This window comes from Oncorhynchus tshawytscha, linkage group LG28 (genome assembly GCF_018296145.1).
Source record: "Oncorhynchus tshawytscha isolate Ot180627B linkage group LG28, Otsh_v2.0, whole genome shotgun sequence".
Lineage (NCBI taxonomy): Eukaryota > Metazoa > Chordata > Actinopteri > Salmoniformes > Salmonidae > Oncorhynchus > Oncorhynchus tshawytscha.
In genome coordinates, this window is record NC_056456.1 from 4844910 (window position 1) to 4856974 (window position 12065).

Here is a 12065-nt window from a genome sequence, read left to right on the forward strand (position 1 = left end):
CCCGCCAGGATCTCCTCCCAGGTGTAGCAACCCTTGCCGTCCAATACCTCGTCCCATGTCCATTCCTCTTTGCGCCGCTGTTGCTGTTGCCCGTTACCACGCCGCTTGGTCCTGTTGTGGTGGGTGATTCTGTAACGGTTTCTTCATCTGAAGGAGAGGTGGACCAAAATGCAGCGTGGTGGTTATTCATGTTTTTAATAAAGACAACTATACATGAAATAACTAACAAAACAAGAAATGTGAAACCTCAAAACAGTCCTATCTGGTGCAAACACAGAGACAGGAACCATCACCCACAAACACACAGTGAAACCCAGGCTACCTAAATATGGTTCCCAATCAGAGACAATGACTAACACCTGCCTCTGATTGAGAACCATATCAGGCCAGACATAGAAATAGACAAACAAGACATCCAACATAGAATGCCCACTCAGATCACACCCTGACCAATCAAAACATAGAAACATACAAAGCAAACTATGGTCAGGGTGTGACAATCAGTAACAGACACACACAGTATGTTAATCTTTGCTCAATTTACTGAGGACTATACATGTATAACTTCAAAGCCACAATGTAATCCATATAATACGCTAATACTGAATGAATAAGAATAGTATTATTTATTGACATAATGTCTTCCCTGTCAATGAGTCAGTCATTATAGTTCTCCTTACAGTAAAAGGGAGCGATTCAATCAGAGATGAGCAACAGTGTGTGTGTGTGTGTGTGTGTGTGTGTGTGTGTGTGTGTGTGTGTGTGTGTGTGTGTGTGTGTGTCAACGCACGCGCACGCTCTGCACCGTCCGTATTGCGCGTGCGCGCGTGGGTAAATAGGCACTGAGGAGAACAGGGTCCGTCCTTTAACGGTAAAAACCCGAGCGGGGTTAACAACGTAAGAAGGAGACAGAAGTGGGATGGAGTGATGCTGACCAGCAAGAGGACCCGGAGAGAAACAACGGGACCGCGGTGACCACAGAGAAGCAGAAAGACCGGTAAGTAAATGCATAGCAATGTATTGATTTAGCATTTTATCAAAGGGGTTTTATTAACGCAAATAGCCTGCAGTAGAGCTATACTCGCTGTGTATTTCTCTTGCAGCCACTTTCAACAGTAAAAATAACGGGCAGCCCAATGCCGTGTCATGTATAGCCTGTCTGCATTGAGTTTTGTTAGGGGCTTATGCACTTAAGTATTCTTATGTAGGCTTACAATGATCTTCAATTTAAGGTATTTGAAGGACAACAAAGTTGTCCCCCCCCATTGTCATTCCATATGATTTCAACCACTTTCTGACTGCACCCTTTTTGATTTGAACGAAACCTTCCATACATGTTTGCCCATTGTAGAAGTGGTCAGAAAGTGATTCTTTTTCATCTAAATGCCAAAGCATTCAGGTGATACAGTGGTGTTAAATAGTATCCAGTACATTAAAAATACTACGTGAGTAAAAGTCTAAAAGTATTTGTTTTTAAGTATACTTAAGTATCAAAAGTAAATGTAATTGATTTTCTTGATTTTGATTTATTTATGGATAGCCAGAGGCAGACTCCAACACTGAGACAATAATTTACAAATGCAGCATTTGTGTTTAGTGAGTCCTTCAGATCAAAGGCAGTAGGGAGGACCAAGTGTGTGATTTGGACGATTTTCCTCTCCTGCTAAGAATTTGGAATGTAACAAGTACTTTGGGGTGTCAGGGTAGGCTATCGTAAATAAGAATTTGTTCTTAACTGACTTGCCTAGTTAAATAAATAAAAATCTATGTCTTTATCAATTAAACATATAAATAATTGCATTTGACATCATTTGAAAGCTTACAAACCGGATTGTCAAACTATTAAAAAATGTATTGAAAAATATGTTTTTAAATAAAATTGCGTAATTTTTTAAACCTTTCAGTCAATATAAAAAACGCATAAATTCAACAAAAAAAACGATGTTCATATATGTTGTAGTTAGGACCCTGTTTGACATCATCTGAGGTGTTTGTGTTGTGCCTGTCTTCAGACACAGCATACTTTTGAATACAGGTAAGTGTCATGTGAAGGCTGATAAATGTCAGTGGTGGAAACAGTACACACTTGTCATACTTGAGTAAAAGTAAAGATACCTTAATAGAAAATGACTAAAGTAAAAGTGAAAGTCACCCAGTGAAATAATACTTGAGTAAAAGTCTAAAAGTATTTGGTTTTAAATATACTTAAGTATGAAAAGTGCATGGAATTGCTAAAATATACTGAAGTATTAAAAGTATAAATCATTTCAAATTCCTTATATTAAACCAGACGGCACAATTTTCTTGTTTTTTTAAAATTGAAGAATAGCAAGGGGCCACTCCAACACTCTGACATAATTTACAAATAAGCATTTGTGTATAGTGAATCTGCCAGATCAGAGGCAGTAGGGATGACCAGGGATGTTCTCTTGAAAAATGCGTGAAGTGGACAATTTTCCTGTCAAAATGTAACAAGTACTCTTGGGGATCAGGGAAAATGTATGAAGTAAAAAGTACATTATTTTCTTTAGGAATGTAGTGAAGTTAAAGTAAAAGTTGGCAAAAACGTAAATAGTAAAATAAGAACAGGTACCCCCAAAAACGACTTAAGTAGTTATTTTTACTTAAGTACTTTACACCACTGATAAATGTACTAAAATGTGAATATAATGTCAATTTGAACTTTCATTTGGTAACACAAAGATGATTGTAGAACATACACGCAAAACAATGCCAGATTCAAAACTTTGAATTTTTAAATGTAAGTTATTATACAAAATTATTGTAACTATTTGAATGTTATATATATGGGGGATACAATAATCCCAGCTCTACAGATTTTGCTGCAGAGACAGAATCCTTGGATATGTACAGTAGCTTGTTTTTGGTTGTAGGTCCAGGAATGGCTGAAGAATTGCAACATTTACCTGAAGCTAACTCTGCAGATAGCACTACTGGGTGATTTGAAAAGTCATTGTCAGTCAATCAATAATATAATAATACTTTTAGCAACAAATGTTATCTTTAATTTACAATCTGTAGAAACCATGAGAATAGAAAGGTTCAGAACTGTTGTAAAACAGCACAGCACAGATGAAAAAGACATGGCAAATAGAAATCCAATATGGATGGTGTTAAGAGATAGATGGGAGGGGTTGAGTGGAGCTGAAGGGTGGGACAAATAACAACAAGATAACTCATGTCAAATATACTGTGTATGTAAAATGTATATAGGTTCAGAACTATTGTGAAAGAGCACAGTTAAAAATATATGGCAAATAGAAATGAAACTGGATGGTCTTCAGAAATAGATGGGAGGGTTAGAGGGTAGAGGAAGGACATCAGTAATAGATGGGAGGGTTAGAGGGTAGAGGAAGGACATCAGAAATAGATGGGAGGGTTAGAGGGTAGAGAAAGGACAGGAGAAATAGATGGGAGGGTTAGAGGGTAGAGGAAGGACATCAGAAATAGATGGGAGGGTTAGAGGGTAGAGAAAGGACATCAGAAATAGATGGGAGGGTTAGAGGGTAGAGGAAGGACATCAGAAATAGATGGTTGAGGGTAGAGAAAGGACATCAGTAATAGATGGGAGGGTTAGAGGGTAGAGGAAGGACATCAGTAATAGATGGGATGGTTAGAGGGTAGAGGAAGGACATCAGAAATAGATGGTTGAGGGTAGAGAAAGGACATCAGTAATAGATGGGATGGTTAGAGGGTAGAGGAAGAACAGGAGAAAAAACAAACAAAAGATTACTATTGTAAAAGAGATTGTGTCCGTACAATGTATAAGCTGAAAGTATAAGCTGAAGTGTTGATGTTCATTAGTTTACTCCAATTAGGGGAGGGGTGGTAAAATATATTTTAAAAAGATGCACACTCTTGGCATTCTCTCAACCAGCTTCATGAGGTAGTCACCTTGAATGCATTTCAATTGACAGGTGTGCCTTGGTAAAAGTTAATTTATGGATTTTCTTTCCTTCTTAATGCGTTTGAGCAAATCAGTTGTGTTGTGACAAGGTAGGTGTGGTAAACAGAAGATAGCCCTATTTGGTGAAAGACTAAGTCCATATTATGGGAAGAACAGCTCAAATAAGTAAAGAGAAACGACAGTCCATCATTACTTTAAGACATGAAGGTCAGTCAATGCGGAACATTTCAAGAACTTTGAACGTTTCTTCAAGTGCAGTCGCAAAAACCATCAAGCACTATGATGAAACTGGCTCTCATGAGGACCGCCACCGGAAAGGACCCAGAGCTATCGCTGCTGCAGAGGATATGTTCATTAAAGTTACCAGCCTCAGAAATTGCAGCTCAAATAAATGCTTCACAGAGTTCAAGTAAGAGACACATCTCAACACCAACTGCTCAGAGGAGACTGCGTGAATCGGGCCTTCATGGTCAAATTGCTGCAAAGAAACCACTACTAAAGTCACCAATAAGAAGCAGTGACTTGCTTAGTCCAAGAAACACGAGCAATGGACATTAGACAGGTGGAAATCTGTGGAAGACAGGTGGAAGTCCACATTTGAGATTTTTGAATCCAACTGCTGTGTCTTTGTGAGACGCAGAGTAGGTGAACGGATAATCGCCGCATGTGGTTCCCATCGTGAAGCACGGAGGAGAAGGTGTGATGGTGTGGGGTTGCTTTTCTGGTGACACTGTCAGTGATTTATTCAGAATTCAAGGCACACTTAACCAGCATGGCTACCACAGCATTCTGCAGCGATACGCCATACCATCAGGTTTGCACTTAGTGGGATTATCATTTGTTTTTCAACAGGACAATGATCCAACACACCTCCAGGCTGTGCAAGGGCTATTTGACCAAGAAGGAGAGTGATGGAGTGCTGCATCAGATGACCTGGCCTCCACAATCCCCCAACCTCAACCAAATTAAGATGGTTTGGGATGATTCGGACCGCAGACTGAAGGAAATACTGCCAACAAGTGCTCAGCATATGTGGGAACTCCTTCAAGACTGTTGGAAAAGCATTTCAGGTGAAGCTGGTTGAGAGAATAACACGCGTGTGCAAAGCTGTCATCAATGAAAAGGGTGGCTACTTTGAAGAATCTACAATCTAAGATCCATTTGTTACCACATGATTCCATATGTGTTATTTCATAGTTTAGATGTCTTCACTATTATTATACAATGTAGAAATAGTAAAAATAAATTAAAACCCTTGAATGAGTAAGTGTGTCCAAACGTTTGACTGGTACTGTATATATACGTACAGTTGAAGTCGGAAGTTTACATACACCTTAGCCAAATACATTTAAACTCAGTTTTTCACAATTTCTGACATTTAATCCTAGTAAAACTTCCCTGTCTTAGGTCAGTTAGGATCACCATTTTATTTTAAGCATGTGACAAGCCAGAATAATAGCAGAGAGAATGATTAATTTCAGCTTTTATTTCTTTCATCACAGTGCCAGTGGGTCAGAAGTTTACATACACTCAATTATTATTTGGTAGCATTGCCTTTAAATTGTTTAACTTGGGTCAAACGATTTGGGTAGCCTTCCACAAGCTACCCACAATAAGTTGGGTGAATTTTTGTCCATTCCTCCTGACAGAGCTGGTGTAACTGAGTCAGGTTTGTAGGCCTCCTTGCTCGCACACTCTTTTTCAGTTCTGCCCACAAATTTTCTATAGGATTGAGGTCAGTGCTTTGTGATGGCCACTCCAATACCTTGACTTTGTTGTCCTTAAGCCATTTTGCCACAACTTTGGAAGTATGCTTGGGGTCATTGTCCATTTGGACGACCCATTTTGCAACCCAGCTTTAACTTCCTGACTGATGTCTTGATATGTTGCTTCAATATATGGCCAAACCGTTCTTTTTTTGCCTCAGCAGACCAGAGGACATTTCTCCAAAAAGTATGATCTTTGTCCCCTTGTGCAGTTGCAAACCGTAGTCTAGATTTTTTATGGTGGTTTTGGAGCAGTGGCTTCTTCCTTGCTGACCGGCCTTTCAGGTTATGTCGATATAGGACTTGTTTTACTGTGGATATTGATACTTTTGTACCTGTTTCCTCCAACATCTTCACAAGGTCCTTTGCTAAATCTGGGATTTATTTGCACTTTTCGCACCAAAGTACGTTCATCTCTAGGAGACAGAACGCGTCTCCTTCCTGAGCGATATGATGGCTGCGTAGTCCCATGGTGTTTATATTTGCATACTATTGTTTGTACAGATGAATGTGGTACCTTCGAGTGTTTGGAAATTGCTCCCAAGGATGAACCAGACTTGTGGAGGTCGACAATTTTTTTCTGAGGTCTTGGCTGATTTATTATGATTTTCCCATGATGTCAAGCAAAGAGGCACTGAGTTTGAAGGTAGGCCTTGAAATACATCCACAGGTACACCTCCAATTGACTCAAATGATGTCCATTAGCCTATCAGAAGCTTCTAAAGCCATGACATAATTTTCTGGACTTTTCCAAGCTGTTTAGAGGCACAGTCAACTTAGTGCATGTAAACTACTGACCCACTGGAATATATATGTGTGTGTATATATATATATATATGTACAGTGCATTCAGAACGTATTCAGACCCCTTCACTTTTTCCACATTCCACACGTTACAGCCTTGTTCTAAAATGAAGTAAATCATTTTTTCCCCTCATCAATCTACACACAATAACCCATACTGACAAAGTGAAAACAGGTTTTTAGAATAAATAAAAAAATACCTGATGTAAATAAGTATTCAGACCCTTTGTTATGAGACTCTGAATTGAGCTCAGGTGCATCCTGTTTCCATTGATCATCCTTGAGATGCTTCTACAACTTGATCGGGGTCTACCTGTGGTCAATTCAATTTATTGGGGCATGATTTAGAAAGGCACACACCTGGCTATATAAGGTCCCACAGTTGACAGTGCATGTCAGAGCAAAAACCAAGCCATCGGGTCAAAGGAATTGTCCATAGAGCTCCGAAACAGGATTGTGTCGAGGCACAGATCTGGGAAAGGGTACCAAAACATTTCTGCAGCATTGAAGGTCCCCAAGAACACAGTGGCCTCCATCATTCTTAAATTAATGAAATTTGGAACCACCAAGACTCTTACTAGAGCTGGCCTCCCGGCCAAATTGAGCAATCTGTGGAGATGGTCGAGCCTTTCAGAAGGACAACCATCTCTTCATCACTCCACCAATCAAGCCTTTATGGTATAGTGGCCAGACGGAAGCCACTCCTCACTAAAAGGCACATGACAGCCCTCTTGGAGTTTATCAAAAGGCACCTTAAAACTCTCAGACCATGAGAAACTAGATTCTCTGGTCTGATGAAACCAAGAACTCTTTGTCCTGAATGCCAAGTCTCACATCTGGAAGAAACGTGGCACCATCCCTGCGGCGAAGCATGGTGGTGGCAGCATCACGCTGGTTTTCAGCGGTAGTGACTGGGAGACTAGTCAGGATCGAAGGAAAGATAAACTGAGAAAGGTACAGAGAGTTCTTTGATGAAAACCTGCTCCAGAGGGCTCAGGACCTCAGTCTGGCACAAAGGTGCACCTTCCAACAGGACCACGACCCTAAGCACACAGCCAAGACAACGCAAGAGTGGCTTCGGGGCAAGTCTCTGAATGTCCTTGAGTGGCCTAGCCACAGCCTGGACTTGAAACCGATCAAACATCTCTGGAGAGACCTGAAAATAGCTGTGCAGCGACGCTCCCCATCCAACCTGACAGTTCTTGAGAGGATCTGCAGAGAAGAATGAAAGAAACTACCCTAATATACAGTGGGGCAAAAAAGGATTTAGTCAGCCACCAATTGTGCAAGTTATCCCACTTAAAAAGGTGAGAGAGGCCTGTAATTTTCATCATAGGTACACTTCAACTATGACAGACAAAATGAGAAAAAAAATCCAGAAAACCACATTGTAGGATTTGTAATTAATTAATTTGCAAATTATGGTGGAAAATAAGTATTTGGTCAATAACACAAGTTTATCTCAATACTTTGTTATATACCCTTTGTTCGCAATGACAGAGGTCAAACGTTTTCTGTAAGGCTTCTCAAGGTTTTCACACACTGTTGCTGGTATTTTGGCCCATTCCTCTTTGCAGATCTCCTCTAGAGCAGTGATGTTTTGGGGCTGTTGCTGGGCAACACGGACTTTCAACTCCCTCCAAAGATTTTCTATGGGGTTGAGATCTGGAGACTTGCTAGGCCACTCCAGGACCTTGAAATGCTTCTGGCTAGGCCACTCCAGGACCTTGAAATGCTTCTTACGAAGCCACTCCTTCATTGCCCGGGCGGTGTGTTTGGGATCATTGTCATGCTGAAAGACCCAGCCACGTTTCATCTTCAATGCCCTTGCTGATGGAAGGCTTTCACTCAAAATCTCACGATACATGGACCCATTCATTCTTTCCCTTACACGGATCAGTCGTCCTGGTCCCTTTGCAGAAAAACAGCCCCAAAGCATAATGTTTCCACCCCCATGCTTCGCAGTAGGTATGGTGTTCTTTGGATGCAACTCAGCATTCTTTGTCCTACAAACACGACGAGTTGAGTTTTTACCAAAGAGTTCTATTTTGGTTTCATCTGACCATATGACATTCTCCCAATCTTCTTCTGGATCATCCAAATGTTCTCTAGCAAACTTCAGACGGGCCTGGACATGTACTGGCTTAATCAGGGGGACACGTCATGCACTGCAGGATTTGAGTCCCTGGCTGCGTAGCGTGTTACTGATGGTAGGCTTTGTTACTTTGGTCCCAGCTCTCTTTAGGTCATTCACTAGGTCCCCCCTTGTGGTTCTGGGATTTTTGCTCACCGTTCTTGTGATCATTTTGACCCCACGGGGTGAGATCTTGCGTGGAGCCCCAGATCGAGGGAGATTATCAGTGGTCTTGTATGTCTTCCATTTCCTAATTATTGCTCCCACAGTTGATTTCTTCAAACCAAGCTGCTTACCTATTGCAGATTCAGTCTTCCCAGCCTGGTGCAGGTCTACAATTTTGTTTCTGGTGTCCTTTGACAGCTCTTTGGTCTTGGCCATAGTGGAGTTTGGAGTGTGACTGTTTGAGGTTGTGGACAGGTGTCTTTTATACTAATAACAAGTTCAAACAGGTGCCATTAATACAGGTAACGAGTGGAGGACAGAGGAGCCTCTTAAAGAAGAAGCTACAGGTCTGTGAGAGCCAGAAATCTTGCTTGTTTGTAGGTGACCAAATACCAATTTTCCACCATAATTTGCAAATAAATTCATTAAAAATCCTACAATGTGATTTTCTGGATTTTTTTTTCTCATTTTGTCCATCATAATTGTCATAGTTGTCTGTCATAGTCATAAAATTACAGGCCTCTCTCATCTTTTTAAGTGGCAGAACTTGCACAATTGGTGGCTGACTAAATACTTTTTTGCCTCACTGTAGGCGTGCCAAACTTGTAGCGTCATACCCAAGAAGAGTCGGCTGTAATCTCTCCCAAAGGTGCTTCAACAAAAGACTGAGTAAAGGATCTGAATACTTATGTAAATGTTCATACATTTGCAAACATTTCTAAAAATCAGTGTTTGCTTTGTCATTATGGGTTATTGTGTGTAGATTTGTCCCCTTATTAAACTATGTAATCAATTTTAGAATAAGGTTGTAACATAACAAAATGTGGAAAAAGTGAAGGGGTCTGAATACTTTCCAAAGGCACTGTATATGTATATGATGGAAGCTACAATCAATCAGCAATATTAAAGCTGATCTAACCCCCCCCAGATTTTTTTTTTATTATGGTTGGAGAATGTCAGAGAACGAGTTATGGGAAGATTCTTTGATTTAAATTAGACTGTTAGGTTTCCTATGGTAGACTATTTGGCTACCTTGTAGGGTGTTGGGCAGTAATCAAAAGGTTACTGCTTCATATCCCCGAGATGGCAAGGTGGGAAAAAACCTGATTCATAGAGGTTACTGCTTCATATCCCCGAGATGGCAAGGTGGGAATAAACCTGATTCATAAAGGTTACTGGTTCGTATCCCCAAGATGGCAAGGTGGGAAAAAACCTGATTCATAAAGGTTACTGCTTCATATCCCCGAGATGGCAAGGTGGGAAAAAACCTGATTCATAAAGGTTACTGGTTCGTATCCCCGAGATGGCAAGGTGGGAATAAACCTGATTCATAAAGGTTACTGCTTCATATCCCCGAGATGGCAAGGTGGGAATAAACCTGATTCATAAAGGTTACTGCTTCATATCCCCGAGATGGCAAGGTGGGAAAAAACCTGATTCATAAAGGTTACTGGTTCGTATCCCCGAGATGGCAAGGTGGGAAAAAACCTGATTCATAAAGGTTACTGCTTCATATCCCCGAGATGGCAAGGTGGGAATAAACCTGATTCATAAAGTTTACTGGTTCGTATCCCCGAGATGGCAAGGTGGGAATAAACCTGATTCATAAAGGTTACTGGTTCGTATCCCCGAGATGGCAAGGTGGGAAAAAACCTGATTCATAAAGGTTACTGGTTCGTATCCCAGAGATGGCAAGGTGGGAAAAAACCTGATTCATAAAGGTTACTGGTTCGTATCCCCGAGATGGCAAGGTGGGAATAAACCTGATTCATAAAGGTTACTGGTTCGTATCCCCGAGATGGCAAGGTGGGAAAAAACCTGATTCATAAGGGTTTCATTTCAGTTGTACAGTCACATTTCAGTTGTACAACTGACTAGGTATCCCCCTTTCCCTTTACTGAAATATAGATAATAGAACATACATTTCTATTCAAGTTGACATTCGATGCTGGATGGACTGGCGGCCATCTGGTAATTGGAAGTTAAAGTTTCTACTCAATTTAAATGTCATGGTGTACCAGCTAAATTGTAGTGGTCTTAATTGAAATGTCCATTCTATGAATTCTACTTCTATGATTGAAATGACACCCACCCTGTATTCAAGAGTATGCTGTGTCTCAACTGATGACGGGCACAACATAAATACCTCATATGATGTAAAATAGGGTCTGAGATACAACATAAATACCTCATATGATGTAAAATAGGGTCTGAGATACAACATAAATACCTCATATGATGTAAAATAGGGTCTGAGATACAACATAAATACCTCATATGATGTAAAATCGGGTCTGAGATACAACATAAATACCTCATGTGATGTAAAATAGGGTCTGAGATACAACATAAATACCTCATGTGATGTAAAATAGGGTCTGAGATAAAACATAAATACCTCATATGATGTAAAATAGGGTCTGAGATACAACATAAATACCTCATATTTTATTTATTTATTTATTTACCTTTATTTAACCAGGTAGGCAAGTTGAGAACAAGTTCTCATTTACAATTGCGACCTGGCCAAGATAAAGCAAAGCAGTTCGACAGATACAACGACACAGAGTTACACATGGAGTAAAACAAACATACAGTCAATAATACAGTATAAACAAGTCTATATACAATGTGAGCAAATGAGGTGAGAAGGGAGGTAAAGGCAAAAAAGGCCATGGTGGCAAAGTAAATACAATATAGCAAGTAAAACACTGGAATGGTAGTTTTGCAATGGAAGAATGTGCAAAGTAGAAATAAAAATAATGGGGTGCAAAGGAGCAAAATAAATAAATAAATAAAAATTAAATACAGTTGGGAAAGAGGTAGTTGTTTGGGCTAAATTATAGGTGGGCTATGTACAGGTGCAGTAATCTGTGAGCTGCTCTGACAGTTGGTGCTTAAAGCTAGTGAGGGAGATAAGTGTTTCCAGTTTCAGAGATTTTTGTAGTTCGTTCCAGTCATTGGCAGCAGAGAACTGGAAGGAGAGGCGGCCAAAGAAAGAATTGGTTTTGGGGGTGACTAGAGAGATATACCTGCTGGAGCGTGTGCTACAGGTGGGAGATGCTATGGTGACCAGCGAGCTGAGATAAGGGGGGACTTTACCTAGCAGGGTCTTGTAGATGACATGGAGCCAGTGGGTTTGGCGACGAGTATGAAGCGAGGGCCAGCCAACGAGAGCGTACAGGTCGCAATGGTGGGTAGTATATGGGATGGTAGGATGGTCAGTTTTACAAGGGTATGTTTGGCAGCATGAGTGAAGGATGCTTTG

The 12065-nt window shown here is 40.5% G+C and overlaps 1 protein-coding gene across 1 annotated transcript in view; it reads left to right on the forward strand.

Annotated features, from left to right (window-relative positions):
• The first annotated feature begins 838 nt into the window (after positions 1 to 838).
• The window catches only part of vwa5b2 (von Willebrand factor A domain containing 5B2), a 35322-nt gene continuing 24095 nt past the window's right edge, over positions 839 to 12065 (forward strand). Inside the window, 1 exon segment of the mRNA XM_024390923.2 lies at positions 839 to 997. The gene's annotated coding sequence lies outside the window, so the exon portion shown is untranslated.